Genomic DNA, 16,913 nt, shown 5'->3' with positions numbered 1-16,913 from the left:
CAAAGATATGGGTGTTCTGAGAACAGGGATTAGATTTATGTTTGGACTGCGGACTGTGACTTTCTAACACTCTTGAACAGATGGGCTTTTCAGGCTTATAGCAAGTCTGGTTTCATAGGTTCAAGAACCCCAGTATATTGGGATACAAATTGCTGGATAGGAAGGGGGAAAATGTTGCTTGCCTGCTGCTAGTGTTGGACACATCTGACCTTGGCTGTTCTGGATTCCCTCTTTTTCAACGCCTTGGTTGGCAGATTGAGAACAGCACTTATTTTTTATTTTGTTCATTTGTTTAAAATATAAATATCCCTCTTTTTTTAATTAGGTGGCTAAGAAATAGTAGTACAAATAAAAGCGTCGGTAAAAACATCTCAGCGTTGAGTAAAAATGCAGGCTGGATAAGGAACAAATGAACCTATTGGATTATAAAACAAATCCTTTAAAAGCCCAGTCGAAAAGGAACATCTTTTAAAAGTCGGCAGGATTGGACTGTGGGAAAACTAGTTCCAGAATGTCAGGGATATAGAAGAAAGGATATTGCTTTTTTCCAACTGTGCTTAGCACCTGTAGCAAAGGGGCTTTATGTTTGTCCTCTTCCACAGCTGTTGAAATGTAGGGAGGCTCCTGTAGTGCCCATGTATTACAGAGCCTTTTCAAGTCAAAAGCCAACATGTTGAATTTTACCTGGATGTTAATAGGTAACTTGAGCAACTGATCAGGCTGAACACGCTCACATGTGTCATTCACCTTGTGAGGAGTCGGGCTCGGATATGCTGCACAAATTGGCCCTGCCAAACAGCCTCCAAGGGTTGCTCCACGAAAAGTGCCTCCTGGCAGCCCATCCTTAAAGACACAGAAACATGAATGATGGTAGCCAGAGCCTTAGTGGGTGGGTTGGAAGGATATTAACTGAAGCAGTAAGAGAGAGGAGGCCAGATGATTTTGTGCTGGGAGAGTAATATAATAATAATTTATTAAGCGCCTAAACAACTAGGTGCTGTACAATCAATGAAGAACAATAAAACAAATGGCTCTGCCAAAAGGCTTAGTGTCTGTAAATCAAATGCGGAGCAGACATGGTAAATTATCATTGGAGTAACACTGATAGCAGACTTGAGCAGGCTGCTGGCCTCAGGCCAGTCTCAAAGCAGCATAACAGCTGCAAATTCCACTGGAGGCAGCAGGGACATCCCACCATTTTGTCTGGGTCCAAATCTTAGGAGGGTTGAGGGCTACCATGTATGGTTCTCTACATCACTCTGGGAGTCTCCTGTTACTCTGGGTGCTCCAGGTATCTGTTGATGTTTCTCTTTAGCTGCTTTGGGTCAGAAAACGGCATGCAAAGCGAATGAGGGGACAAATCGACTCCCCTGCGAGGAAAGGTTGTGGCATTCAAGACAATTTAGTTAGCAGAAAAGGAAGTAAGAGGTGGCACAATAAAATTACACGTGGCATGGAGAAATCAGTAGAGGAACATTTTCCTCTCCTTTTAAATTTTTTATTAATTTATTTGGTTTTTCAAATTACAATTTTACAGAGATATATCAAACATAAATCATAAAAACAAGATTCCAAGGAATCTCCTGGATTTCCATTCTCTGATATTAAACATTTCCTCCTGCATCTTTTATGATGATCCAAATCTTTTACATCTCCATTGTGTCCAGAATTCACCCTTAAACTACAAGTGATATTCCAATCCTACTAACGATTTTAACTGTCTTTAAGATAAGTTACAAATTCCCCCCATTCCTTATTAAAAATTTGGTCTAAATGATTTCTGACTCTTCCAGTTATTTTACCCATTTCAGCATCGTCCATCAACTTCATTCTTCTGTGGTAGGTACTGTATCTTCTTTCCATCTCTGGGCCAATAACATCTGTGCAGCCATCAGCAGCCTTTGGGAACATTACTAGCAGGGTTATCTGAAGATTTGTAAGATGAAATTACTACCTATTCAGGATGAGTAATGTAATAACTTAGGTAATGATATAACCAGAATAGGAAAGGAAGTGAAATGCAAAGATGCAAAATTTAAGTTGTAAACCATTAGGTGGGACGGAGGGAAGTCATTAGGCTCAGTTGAGCCAAAGAGATTTAATAAGAGGATATGATGCTACGCAATGTAATTATATGTAAAACTAATAAAAATTATTATTATTAAAATAACATCTGTGCAGCCATGGTATGTGGTCAAGGCAAATTTTCCTCTCATATAACGCTAGAACCTGTGGACATCCCATCCAATGAAGTTGATTGTTAAGAGGATTCAGGAAAATGCTTCTTCACACATTGCATAGTCAGACTATGGAACTCACTGCCACAGGAGGCAGTGACGCTACCAACTTGGATGGCTTGAAAAGAGGACTGGACAGATTCTTGGAGAAGGCTATCAATGGGTACTAGCCATGATGGCTGTGCTCTGCTTCCACAGATGGAGGGAGCATAGCTGTCAACTTACAGATTGGAAAATAAGGGACCAGCAGCCTCAAAAATAAGGGATCAGCAGCCAAAATAAGGGATTTTAGTCAACCAACAGCCAAACGAAGCCTCAAGTGGTGGTTCCCGTAGCGCAGCAACCCGGCAAAGGGGATGCAGCAAGGAAAACCACCTTCACCTCTCCGCTGGGAAGCGCTGAGCAAAGGCGAGTCCCCAGGCAACGCGGCCGATTTGATCGGCACAAGGCATGCAAACTCCACCCCCCAGTCATTCTTAGACTCCTTATTGGGTGAGCAATGCAGCCAAGCAACACAGTTGGAGCCTCCTTCCTCCCTGGCTGGCAGGCAGGGAGGGAGAGGAGCTGCTTCCTTTGAAACCCGGGAAATTTAAGGGACATCATCAATAAGGGACAGCAGTGGGACATGGCGCTAGGATAAGGGACTGTCCCGCCAAATAAGGGACGATTGACAGCTATGGGAGGGAGTAATGCTTTTGAGTACCAGTTGCCGACAACCGCAGGAGGGGAGAGTGCTGTTGTGTTTGAGCCCTGCTTGTGGGTTTCCCACAGGCGTCTGGTTGGCCGCTTTGAGAACATCGGTTCTTCCTATGCTCTCATGTCAGTGGAACACCTCCAAGGATTTGTTTCTCTGGGGTTGCCAGTTTGACCCATGTAGAGTGCTGGAGCTTTGCAAATGTGAAGTTTATCAGGCCACGGCGGTTCCAACGAGTGCCTATCACCTTTGCATCTCGGGGCCTAAGGCATGTTGTTCCCAATAAGTCAGTGAAAGAACATGCTGATGTTCAAAGGGAATCTAAAAATAATATATACATTTATATATTAAAATACCAGGGGAGCACCAAAGAAATGGAAAGCTGCCTGGAGTTCTTTGAAAAATCTGTGGCAGATAGAATACCGTGCCTTTCGGAAGAAGTAAGTGCTCAGCTATGGCTAAAACGAAGCGGTTCAAGTATTATTTCACTATTCATTTTAGTTATTAATTTTATATCCCATTCGTCATCCCAAAGGAGCCCAGGACATCTGTGATAATGCAATGCAATTACAAATATTGTTTAAAAAACATTTTAAAACAATTGAAATGTCTGAAAACACATAACTCTCACAGCCAGTAATTTCAAGGTTGCCAAGAACAGGGTTTTTCAGCTATCAAATGCCTGGGTCAACAGAAATGTCTTAAATGCTTCCTAGAAGTTAATAATGGGGGCATTCCAGAAATGGTGATCTGCCACTGAGAAGGTCCTGCCATGGGTCAAATGGGCTGTATCCTGCAACAGCACCACCAACAGGGCCTCCTATGCTGATTATGGGATACTCTGCTGGGACAATTATGGACTTTGGATTTTGGGGGGGGGGGGGGTTGGAAATAGGAGCCGTGCAGTGTATAATCTTTGAACAACAGCAACAAAAGAGAAAATAAAATCCCATTGGAGAAAAAGTTAAACTCTGTGTCAGGAATATGATCTGGAGTGAGCCTGGGACTAGGAGTCAGGACCAAACAGAAATCAAGATCAAAGAGCCAACCAGGACCAACAAGACTGGGTTTGCCACAGTTCATGCAGCCTCTGTCGGCCAAGCAAATCACTGCTGAGACAGGAATATGTTTTACACTCTTTCCTGTTGTTCTTCAATGAAAGGCTGCAGTTAAACATTTCACCACATGGGGCAGTGGTCAGCAGTTCCTAACACTGTTCCCAAAATACTGAATTCTGCAACCTATATAAATTATGCAAATAGAGCAGATTTGCATAATTTCACTTGTTTTGCATAATTGTTTATCATCTATTATGTTTATTCTTTTGAATAATTTATTCTGTGGTGTTTTGTTTTTCAAAAATAGAACTAATCAAGGGAAGAGGAAAAAATCTTGGCCAAACAAGCTAGTGCTCCATTTTCAACCACTGGACATCTTATTCATCTGCTCCTTTGACTTCCAAGAGTTCAGCAGACTTCGTCTAACACTTTCAAATATACATTCAAAGCAATAAGGCCTAGATGCCTGCTTTTTTTTACAAAAATGTAAGCCAAGACCTTTAAAGGTAAAGGTAAAGGTACCCCTGCCAGTACGGGCCAGTCTTGACAGACTCTAGGGTTGTGCGCTCATCTCACTCTAGAGGCCAGGAGCCAGTGCTGTCTGCAGACGCTTCCGGGTCACGTGGCCAGCGTGACGAAGCTGCTCTGGCGAACCGGCACCAGAGCAGCACACGGAAACGCCATTTACCTTCCCGCTATAAAGCGGTACCTATTTATCTACTTGCACTTAAGGGTGCTTTCGAACTGCTAGGTAGGCAGGAGCTGGGACTGAACGACGGGAGCTCACCCCGCCGCGGGGATTCGAACCGCCGACCATGTGATCGGCAAGTCCTAGGTGCTGAGGTTTTACCCACAGCGCCACCGGCGTCCCGCCAAGACCTTTAGGAAGCTGCATAAGCCACCCACAACCAATTTTTGGTCCACTTGTGTCTTTCTGTGGGATTGTTAGCATCCACAAAGCTGTGAAATATGGGTCTTCTAGAGGAAGGAATCGGATTGGAGGGTTAACTCCATCTGCAACTGAACTTGGGGAGGGGTAGCTCGGCTTGGTGTATGCAGCAGTACTCACTTAAGCAGCTATTGATTGCTGAATCGTAAAAGTGACTGCAAGTAACAGCACTACATTATGAGCACTGGGAGTATGTTGGGAAATAGAACTTCATAAGCTGGAAAGGAGCATAGTTTCATAAGATGGAAGGTGGCCATGTGCCCTGCCTTAAAGAGGACAGTCCTCTGTTTGAAGGGCTGCCCGAGTCCAGCCCAAGTCTGGTTTAAAGAAAAAGAACAATAAGAAGGAAGAGAGGCAGGGGCCTCGAAGATGCTCTTCCAGTTTGCAATTGGGCAGCAGACTGAGCAGGCACACGGGTGTTATGTACTGAGTTGAATAGGATCCAAACTGTAGCAGTCTGATTGGTCCTAGAACAATAGGATCCAAAAGGCAGCAGTCTGATTGGTCCTAGAACAATAGGATTCAGAATGCAGCAGTCTGATTGGTCCTAGAACAATGCAGCAGTATGATTGGTTGGCAGGAACCACCCAATCCTGCTCCAGATAGAAGTGAATCCACAACCTGATTGGCTTACAGTAGAATTCCAGAATTAGCCAATCATGTGCAGCCCATTGTGTAAATAATGTATATAAAGCAGATACTGTGAGGGGACATTTATTCATTCCTCCTCACCACTATGAGCTGAATAAAGAGCATGAAATCACTTTGCGACTCTGAGTATATTTCACTGGCGACGAAGGTGGGATCTGCGCAAGCTGCGGGGAGAGTCACGAGAGGAGGACCTGCCGTTTCCGCAACGCAGAGTGCAGGCAGTGCAGAAAATCGGGACACATCGCCCGGGTGTGTCGGGCTCGGCCCACCCGACACCAGGCATCAGATGACCAATCCAAGAGCCCCAGGTCCCGGGGCCCAACGCACCAAGGCAACTCGACGGAGCTCACGGACTTCCAGGTATACCAGTTGCCCCACCCCAACGTAGAGAAAATTTATGTAGAGGTACAGATAGAGGGGGCCCCATGCCGCATGGAGCTTGACACGGGTTCAACTCTATCCATAATCTCGGCAAGGACCTTAAGGAAACTGTGTCCCACTGGGGGTCCCAAACTCAGGCCGGCCCCATTCACCCTCCGGGACTTCCAGAAACGTAAGGTCCCCACAATGGGGGTGGGGACCTTCAGGGTGCAATACCGAGGGCGGACGCGGCAACTGGACTTGCTTGTGGTCAAGGGCCCCTACATTAGCTTACTGGGATTGGCATGGTTTGGACCACTGGGGCTAGCTGTCACCGGGGTGAACCACACTAGCTTACAAGTGGACGTGGACGCCATATGCAAGGAATTTCCAGGGGTTTTCGATGGGAAATTGGGACAGTATACGGGCCCCCCCATTGCGCTACAGCTTGACCCCGCAGTACGACCGGTCAGGCTCAAGGCCCGCCGGGTCCCGTTCGCCTTGAAACCCCGTATAGACGAGGAATTGGACCGACTCGTAGAGCAAGGAGTGCTGGAGCCGGTGCCTAATGCTCCCTGGGAAACCCCAATCGTCACACCCGTCAAGCCTAATGGTTCGGTCCGCATCTGCGCAGACTACAAATGTACCATAAACAAGGCCCTCACGGCCCACGCATACCCAGTGCCAGTGGTCAGCCATGTCCTTGCCACCCTGGCTGGGTCGAAAATTTTTGGCAAGCTGGACTTGGCCCAAGCATATCAACAGCTGCCAGTAGATGAGGCCACAGCAGAGGCACAGACGATTGTGACGCACAGAGGAGCGTTCAGGGTAAAGCGGCTGCAATTCGGTGTCAGCGTGGCACCAGGCATATTCCAGAATATAATGGACTCTCTCCTTAAAGGGATTCCTGGCGTCACCCCCTTCTTCGATGATGTGTTGATTGCCGGCCCCACACCAGAGGAGTTTGAGGACCGCCTCCGCACCGTTCTGCACCGTTTCCAGACGGCGGGTCTCAAGGTGAAGCGGGAAAAATGTCTACTAGGAGTGCCTCAGGTGGACTTTCTGGGATTTATGGTGGACGCAGAAGGGGTCCACCCGACTGGGGACAAGGTACGGGCCATTTGTGATGCCCCAGCGCCCAAGAGCAAGACTGAACTTCAGGCCTTCTTGGGGCTATTGAACTTTTACCATACCTTCCTTCCCCACAAGGCGGCGGTAGCGGAGCCCCTACACAGACTCCTGGACAAGCGGGCCCCTTGGGTGTGGGGCCAGCGCCAGGAGGCCGCATTCCAGGCAGTCAAGGACTTGCTTGTCTCAAACTCGGTCTTGGCACACTTCGACGAGAGGCTGCCGGTGGTGCTAGCATGCGACGCCTCACCCTATGGCATTGGAGCTGTCCTGGGGCACCAACTCCCGGATGGAAGAGAGGTACCGGTGGCGTACTTTTCCCAGACACTCAACACAACCGAGCGGAACTACTCGCAAATCGACAAGGAGGGTCTGGCAATCGTAAAGGGAGTAAAAAAATTCCATGATTTCTTGTACGGGCGGCCCTTCACCGTGGTGACTGACCACAAGCCGTTGCTTGGCTTGTTTGCCCCCGAAAAGCAGACCCCCCAAGTGCTGTCTCCTCGCGTCCTCAGGTGGTCAATTTTCCTTGCCAGCTACCAGTATGCACTGATTCACCGACCTGGGAAGGCGATGGGCCATGCGGACGCCCTCAGCAGGCTACCACTACCGGAAACAGGCCCTGACCCAGCACCTGCACAAGAGGTTATGAGCCTGGAGCTGCTTCCCGACCGCCCCATTCAGGCACAAGAAGTTGCACACCATTCCAAGAAAGATAGGGTCATCTCCCGGGTCCTGGACTGGGTGTGGAGGGGATGGCCCAGCAGCAGCCCCGGGCCAGAATTCGCCGGCTACACAACCCGCAAACATGAACTGTCGGCCCACAAGGGGTGCCTGTTATGGGGAAGCAGAGTCGTTGTTCCCCAGCCCCTCCGCAAAAGGGTCCTCACAGCCCTACACGAGACACATCCAGGGGTAGTAAGAATGAAGGCCCTTGCCAGGAGTTATGTGTGGTGGCCGGGGATCGATGGAGAGATAGAGGCCTGGGTCAAACACTGCCAGGCCTGCCAAGAATCCCGCCCAGATCCCCCAAGGGCCCCAGTCCAGTCCTGGGAGTCCGCCCGAGCACCATGGTCACGCCTGCATGTGGATTTCGCTGGCCCCTTTCAGGGGAAAACATTCTTCATAGTGGTGGACTCCTACACCAAATGGCTGGAAGTCGCACTGGTACCGTCCACTTCCACGTCCGCAGCCATCCGGGTACTACGCAGGCTGTTTGCAACCCACGGGCTCCCTGACACTCTCGTCTCAGACAACGGGACTGCATTTACGTCAGGAGAATTCCAAACCTTCACAGCGCAGAACGCCATCCGCCACATCCGTTCGGCGCCGTTCCACCCTGCCACCAATGGCCAAGCAGAACGCATGGTGCGGACCACCAAGGACACCCTTCGCCGCATGACGCAAGGGGACTGGGAGTACCGCCTTGCCACATTCCTTCTAGCACAGCACAGCACCCCCAGCTCAACGACTGGCCGGAGCCCCGCTGAACTACTAATGGGTCGGCGCCTTGCAATCAGATTGGACCGCCTTCACCCCGATAGAGCTCAGGATGAGATAGTGGTGGGGGAAGGCAGGAACCCCCGGACCCCCTCCCCTCTAAGTTCCAGTCCTGCCCGGGAGGTCGCATTCATAGTCCTCAAGGTATGCCGGCGGCCTACGTGTGCGTTGTGGCCTGGGGTGTTCCCTGGTCCGGGCTCCGGGTTCTGGCTCGTGTTCCAAGGATGCTGGCTGTGATGCGGCTGTTTGGTCTGGTGCAACCGGCTCGCTCAGTCGTGGTTCTGGTTCCGGTGTCCTTTCGGCCTCACGGGTCCTCTCTGTATTTACTGATTCTGCCTCTCCTGCTGGCCCCTCCTGCTCTATGGGCCTCACTGCCCCGCTGTTCCCTTGGGACTCCTCTGACCTGTCCTCCTCCTGGTTTTCTCCCGGGAATCGTCGCCGTATCTGGTCGCAGTGGCGGCGCCAGCATTGCCCCCCATCCGTTAGCACCTCGTACGACACGGGGCCAGTGACCCTGGTGATTGTGGCGGGTACCCATGCTGGGCCTGCCCCAAAATTCTTTGCGTACACTGGGTCCTGGGCCTCGAAGGTCCGGGGGTTCCTGCCTTCCCCCACCACTACCTCATCCTGAGCTCTATCGGGGTGAAGGCGGTCCAATCTGATTGCAAGGCGCCGACCCATTAGTAGTTCAGCGGGGCTCCGGCCAGTCGTTGAGCTGGGGGTGCTGTGCTGTGCTAGAAGGAATGTGGCAAGGCGGTACTCCCAGTCCCCTTGCGTCATGCGGCGAAGGGTGTCCTTGGTGGTCCGCACCATGCGTTCTGCTTGGCCATTGGTGGCAGGGTGGAACGGCGCCGAACGGATGTGGCGGATGGCGTTCTGCGCTGTGAAGGTTTGGAATTCTCCTGACGTAAATGCAGTCCCGTTGTCTGAGACGAGAGTGTCAGGGAGCCCGTGGGTTGCAAACAGCCTGCGTAGTACCCGGATGGCTGCGGACGTGGAAGTGGACGGTACCAGTGCGACTTCCAGCCATTTGGTGTAGGAGTCCACCACTATGAAGAATGTTTTCCCCTGAAAGGGGCCAGCGAAATCCACATGCAGGCGTGACCATGGTGCTCGGGCGGACTCCCAGGACTGGACTGGGGCCCTTGGGGGATCTGGGCGGGATTCTTGGCAGGCCTGGCAGTGTTTGACCCAGGCCTCTATCTCTCCATCGATCCCCGGCCACCACACATAACTCCTGGCAAGGGCCTTCATTCTTACTACCCCTGGATGTGTCTCGTGTAGGGCTGTGAGGACCCTTTTGCAGAGGGGCTGGGGAACAACGACTCTGCTTCCCCATAACAGGCACCCCTTGTGGGCCGACAGTTCATGTTTGCGGGTTGTGTAGCCGGCGAATTCTGGCCCGGGGCTGCTGCTGGGCCATCCCCTCCACACCCAGTCCAGGACCCGGGAGATGACCCTATCTTTCTTGGAATGGTGTGCAACTTCTTGTGCCTGAATGGGGCGGTCGGGAAGCAGCTCCAGGCTCATAACCTCTTGTGCAGGTGCTGGGTCAGGGCCTGTTTCCGGTAGTGGTAGCCTGCTGAGGGTGTCCGCATGGCCCATCGCCTTCCCAGGTCGGTGAATCAGTGCATACTGGTAGCTGGCAAGGAAAATTGACCACCTGAGGACGCGAGGAGACAGCACTTGGGGGGTCTGCTTTTCGGGGGCAAACAAGCCAAGCAACGGCTTGTGGTCAGTCACCACGGTGAAGGGCCGCCCGTACAAGAAATCATGGAATTTTTTTACTCCCTTTACGATTGCCAGACCCTCCTTGTCGATTTGCGAGTAGTTCCGCTCGGTTGTGTTGAGTGTCTGGGAAAAGTACGCCACCGGTACCTCTCTTCCATCCGGGAGTTGGTGCCCCAGGACAGCTCCAATGCCATAGGGTGAGGCGTCGCATGCTAGCACCACCGGCAGCCTCTCGTCGAAGTGTGCCAAGACCGAGTTTGAGACAAGCAAGTCCTTGACTGCCTGGAATGCGGCCTCCTGGCGCTGGCCCCACACCCAAGGGGCCCGCTTGTCCAGGAGTCTGTGTAGGGGCTCCGCTACCGCCGCCTTGTGGGGAAGGAAGGAATGGTAAAAGTTCAATAGTCCCAAGAAGGCCTGAAGTTCAGTCTTGCTCTTGGGCGCTGGGGCATCACAAATGGCCCGTACCTTGTCCCCAGTCGGGTGGACCCCTTCTGCGTCCACCATAAATCCCAGAAAGTCCACCTGAGGCACTCCTAGTAGACATTTTTCCCGCTTCACCTTGAGACCCGCCGTCTGGAAACGGTGCAGAACGGTGCGGAGGCGGTCCTCAAACTCCTCTGGTGTGGGGCCGGCAATCAACACATCATCGAAGAAGGGGGTGACGCCAGGAATCCCTTTAAGGAGAGAGTCCATTATATTCTGGAATATGCCTGGTGCCACGCTGACACCGAATTGCAGCCGCTTTACCCTGAACGCTCCTCTGTGCGTCACAATCGTCTGTGCCTCTGCTGTGGCCTCATCTACTGGCAGCTGTTGATATGCTTGGGCCAAGTCCAGCTTGCCAAAAATTTTCGACCCAGCCAGGGTGGCAAGGACATGGCTGACCACTGGCACTGGGTATGCGTGGGCCGTGAGGGCCTTGTTTATGGTACATTTGTAGTCTGCGCAGATGCGGACCGAACCATTAGGCTTGACGGGTGTGACGATTGGGGTTTCCCAGGGAGCATTAGGCACCGGCTCCAGCACTCCTTGCTCTACGAGTCGGTCCAATTCCTCGTCTATACGGGGTTTCAAGGCGAACGGGACCCGGCGGGCCTTGAGCCTGACCGGTCGTACTGCGGGGTCAAGCTGTAGCGCAATGGGGGGGCCCGTATACTGTCCCCATTTCCCATCGAAAACCCCTGGAAATTCCTTGCATATGGCGTCCACGTCCACTTGTAAGCTAGTGTGGTTCACCCCGGTGACAGCTAGCCCCAGTGGTCCAAACCATGCCAATCCCAGTAAGCTAATGTAGGGGCCCTTGACCACAAGCAAGTCCAGTTGCCGCGTCCGCCCTCGGTATTGCACCCTGAAGGTCCCCACCCCCATTGTGGGGACCTTACGTTTCTGGAAGTCCCGGAGGGTGAATGGGGCCGGCCTGAGTTTGGGACCCCCAGTGGGACACAGTTTCCTTAAGGTCCTTGCCGAGATTATGGATAGAGTTGAACCCGTGTCAAGCTCCATGCGGCATGGGGCCCCCTCTATCTGTACCTCTACATAAATTTTCTCTACGTTGGGGTGGGGCAACTGGTATACCTGGAAGTCCGTGAGCTCCGTCGAGTTGCCTTGGTGCGTTGGGCCCCGGGACCTGGGGCTCTTGGATTGGTCATCTGATGCCTGGTGTCGGGTGGGCCGAGCCCGACACACCCGGGCGATGTGTCCCGATTTTCTGCACTGCCTGCACTCTGCGTTGCGGAAACGGCAGGTCCTCCTCTCGTGACTCTCCCCGCAGCTTGCGCAGTTCCCTCCTTCTCGTCGAGGCAGCTGTGGTCTGTGCGCTGCTTGAGTGCGCTGCTGTACTCGGTGCACCTCCTCCCTGTCGGATCCTGAGTCGTCGGTGAGGTCTTCATGGTGGACCCTCGGTTGGGATGGCAGGCTCGGCCGTGCCTCTTGGGTCGACCTCTCGGCAGCTTCTGTTGCCAGGGCCTCCTCCAGAGCGACCTGGAACGTTAGGTCCTTCTTAGCGTAGAGGCGCCGTTGCAGCTTCTCATCCTTCAGGCCACCGACGAGGCGGTCACGAAGCATGTTCTCCAGCTCTGAGAAGTTGCAGAACCGGGCGGCTTGGCGGAGAGAGGTCACAAACCCAGTTATGGTTTCCCCAGGGGCTTGCCGCTTTGCGTAGAAGGCATTTCGACGAGCCACCACTGAGGGCTGCGGCGAAAAGTGCCCCTTCAGCTGTTCCATTATTGTTTTGTATGGAACAGTAGCGACGTCTTCAGGCGCAAGGAGAGCCCGGGCGATTTCAAACGTCTCCTCTCCGCAGACGCTGAAGAATATCGCCCTCTTCTTGGCGTCTTCTTCGTCGGTGACCCCTTTGGCTTCTAGGAGGAAGGTGAAATGGGAGGCGTACGCTTCCCAGTCTCCAGATGCTGGGTTGAATGGCGAGAAGCTGCTGTTGGCTGCCATTCTGAGTTCCTTGTGCCCCGGAGCTGAAGCCTGGATACACGGTGCGAGGCAGCGGTGCGGCAGTTGGCGGTGCTGCGGTGCTGTGTGTGGCAGTCAGCTCAGCGGGATCCCATCCTCGTCGCCAGTGAAATATACTCAGAGTCGCAAGGTGATTTCATGCTCTTTATTCAGCTCATAGTGGTGAGGAGGAATGAATAAATGTCCCCTCACAGTATCTGCTTTATATACATTATTTACACAATGGGCTGCACATGATTGGCTAATTCTGGAATTCTACTGTAAGCCAATCAGGTTGTGGATTCACTTCTATCTGGAGCAGGATTGGGTGGTTCCTGCCAACCAATCATACTGCTGCATTGTTCTAGGACCAATCAGACTGCTGCATTCTGAATCCTATTGTTCTAGGACCAATCAGACTGCTGCCTTTTGCATTCCTCAATCCATTAAGATGTATTTCTATTTAAATCATGTAATCCTACATTGGGGACGCCTGTGGATTAAACCACAGAGCCTAGGACTTGCCGATCAGAAGGTCGACGGTTTGAATCCCCGTGACGGGGTGAGCTCCCGTTGCTTGGTCCCTGCTCCTGCCAACCTAGCAGTTTGAAAGCACATCAAAGTGCAAGTAGATAAATAGGTACCGCTCCGGCGGGAAGCTAAACGGCGTTTCCGTGTGCTGCTCTGGTTCGCCAGAAGCGGCTTAGTCATGCTGGCCACATGACCCGGAAGCTGTACGCTGGCTCCCTTGGCCAATAAAGCGAAATATTTGCCGCAACCCCAGAGTCAGTCATGACTGGACCTAATGGTCAGGGGTCCCTTTACCTTTACCTTTAATCCTACATTTCCATTTCTACATATGAAATAGCATATGCAGATTCCAGTCCTCTGAGTGGGTGTGGATGGAGTGCAGCAGGCAAGGGGTGACCCCAGTGTGGTTCAGCTCGGCTTCCTCTCTGCGGGCATCGGGGGGGGGGGCTTTCCTGTCAAGGGCAGCATCGGCCAGCCAGGCTCCACCCTGTGCAGGTGGGCAGGCAGGTAGAACAGTGTGGCTCTGGTGGGGGGTCACTCCGGCGGTGTCTGCGGTGAAGTCTGGGCTAACAAAGCAGACTCCGTTCATCCTCCTTGCCCCGCCCCTGCCTGGCACACACACACGGGGCACCGGCAAACCAAGCTACGCCACTAAGTAGACAATCCTTGTGGTCCCTTCCAACTATGATTCTAAGAATTGGGGCTCCTTAAGGAATATTCTGTCACTGATCGTTATGCTGTACAGTGGTACCTCGGGTTAAGAACTTAATTCATTCCGGAGGTCAGTTCTTAACCTGAAACTGTTCTTAACCTGAGACACCACTTTAGCTAATGGAGCCTCCCGCTACCGCTGCACGATTTCTGTTCTCATCCTGAAGCAAAGTTCTTAACCCCAGGTACTATTTCTGGGTTAGCAGAGTCTGTAACCTGAAGCGTCTGTGACCCAAGGTACCACTGTATAGTTAATTTTATTTCAGATTGTTGTTTTAGCATTTGTATTTAAAAGCTCTTTTTTGTGTGATTGCTGATAGCCACTCTGGGCTCTTGTGGGAGCAAGAATGGTGTGTCCGGAAATAATAATAATAATAATAATAATAATAATAATAATCCAATTTGTATTCTCTGGCAAAAACCTAGTAATTAAAACAACAACCCTGTTGCCAACAACCTGCCTGTGATATCTGAATGACCCATTTTCATAATTTAGAATCCCCCATCCAGCCATCTGAAAGCACCCTAAGGCAAAAATCTCGCAAGATGTGAGCTAACGCACCATCCCAACAGGTGGTCTGGGGGAACATGGACCAGAATTGATAGATTGGTAAGTTTGCATGGTTGGGCACTATTGCAGCTGGGGAAGCTGGAAGGGATTTGAAAGCTGGAAGGGAATCTAAAAATCTAGGTCAAAAAGACTAGATGTGCATATCTTCCCTTCAAGATGCCATTGATAATATTCTAAAAGGCAACATGTTTTAATTAGGTCACTGCTCATCAAAGCATGTAACAAAGAGAAGAATGTGCATAAAATCCAGAGCAGCATGATCTACTTGGAATGAATGACTGTCCCTTATGGGAAGGTCTTTAGGAACAGAGATGTGGGTGGGGGAAAAGGGGAAATTATCAGTTTCACTTCTCAAAAGCAGGGAGGAGGTCAGCTTCCAGCAGCCAGCCTATAAAGGCAAGCATGTAAAAATAGAAATGTACATTGTGTGTGTGTGTGTGTGTGTGTGTGTGTGTCTGCACGCAAATGTGTCTGAGTTTAACTCACATGAGCATTTTTTCATTCCTTGCCAAACTAGGATCGCCAGATGCTCTGGTTTTCTGTTCCTTATTGCAGGAACATCATTCACAGAAGCAGAAAATGTGGCCGGTGAACTGCTCCCGTATTGTTATTCAAAATGCTACAATTCCATGAAGCGGCAGACCATATGACTCTTTTTTGAAATCTGGCAGCCTACTGCAAAGGATCCTTCTCAGCTGAAACTACCTGTGAGTATTGAAAGCAGCAAGCCCTTGGACTCTGCAATTGCAGCCTCAGCAGTGAGTCAAAGATGGTTTGGCAATCTTCAGACTCCAGGTTTAATGGCCTTGGCATTCCTCCATCTGTAGATGGCAGAGTGCATCGCTGCACGTAAGAACCATCCTCATCATGCATTTAAAGCATTCTTGCATCATCCCCCACCCCAAAGAATCCTGGGTCAAAGATCTTTCTCTCCATGGTTGCGGTTTGGCTGTGGAGTCAGGGAACTCTCCATCCCAGTGCACAAACATGGCCCTTTGCCTGATATGTTCTTGTACCTTTCACAGAAGACCATCGAAACATGCTAGTAGAAGGGCTTTTTTTCAGCTGAAACTCACCAGAACTCAGTTCTGGCACCTCTCAGACGGGCGCTATTGCCACAATAAGAGAACAAGGAGGGCATTCCTGGTGAGTTCTTCTGCTACACCTTTTCTGACCCCAGCATCCCCTTCCATCGCTATTGCACACTGTAGAAGACTAAAACAAAAACTAAATACCTTACAGCTAGTTTGCTACATTTCAAGAGGCAGGTTTGCTACCTTGACTCTTGTTTGTAAGAATTAAGCCGTAATTCTTCCCCTAGATGTTTTTAATGGATGCCTAAGCATGGAAGCGCAGTAAGGGGGAGAGACAGGCATTTGCAAAGATTATCATACAGCTGTTCTTGCCAGGGGTAGCAGTGGCTGCATACATACTGTGTATTTAATTTGGAAATTGCTTAATTGTTTAAATTGGTTGTGAACTTTTTGATGTTTTTTATTGTTTATGACTACTTTTGTTATGTTTGTAAATATGTACTTTTTCATGTTGAAACCTGCCTTGTGCATGGTTTTAACTATGAAAATGTGGCATGCAAAAAAAATGTATGTATGTATGTATGTATGTATGTATTTAAAGCATATCACTTTTTCCAATGAATCCTGGGAATGGTTGTTTACACCTCACAGAGCTACAGTTCCCAGCACCCTTAAACTACAGGTCCCAGGATTTTCTGAGGGAAAGCCATGTACTCAAAATGTGCCTTAAAAGTACAATGTGCAGTGCCGGATTTATGTATAAGCTAAACAAGCTATAGCTTGGGGCCCCACTCTCTTGGGCCCCACCAAAAAATTAAAGGTGAAAAAACTGGATGTACATTTCCAAAATATAAGATAAACAAATAAAATAAAACCTACCTACAGCAACAGTGTTTTGTGTTGTGTTGGCTCCTATGATGTAAGTAATGGGCGCCGCCTGCTAGCCTGCTCCCTAAAATATCGCATATAAAGGGCCCTATTACCTTCAGTAGCTTAGGGCCTCATCAAACCCATATCATGCCCTGACAATGTGTACCCATTGTGTTGCTGCCCCTTAATATTTGAGATGTACCAGGAATTATTCCTGATAAACTAACATATTCTGGTTTCTGTCCTCTCAAACAAACTCAGCCCAGCTCTGTAATGCAAAGAGCAAAGGAATTGCTCCTTTTTACCTCCTTAATTGCCTGCAACCCACAGGTTATCAGGTGTGAAGGGAAACTAATTTGCATCAGGTGATCTTTGCTTGCGCACCCTTATTTACTAGTGAGCCGGCCTGAGAAATCAATGTTTGCAATATGCGTGCCATTTCCTTT

General features: G+C 50.4%; 1 long non-coding RNA gene across 1 annotated transcript in view; it reads right to left on the bottom strand.

Moving 5' to 3' along the window:
- LOC308457739 overlaps positions 1 to 16,913 on the bottom strand; it is a 515,363-nt gene that overhangs the window by 174,585 nt on the left and 323,865 nt on the right. The window lies entirely within an intron of this gene.

Source organism: Podarcis pityusensis (genome assembly GCF_964106645.2).
Source record: "Podarcis pityusensis genome assembly, chromosome: 10".
Classification (NCBI taxonomy): Eukaryota; Metazoa; Chordata; class Lepidosauria; order Squamata; family Lacertidae; genus Podarcis; species Podarcis pityusensis.
Note: the sequence above shows the minus strand (reverse complement) of the source record. Positions and strands in the feature narration are given on the sequence as shown.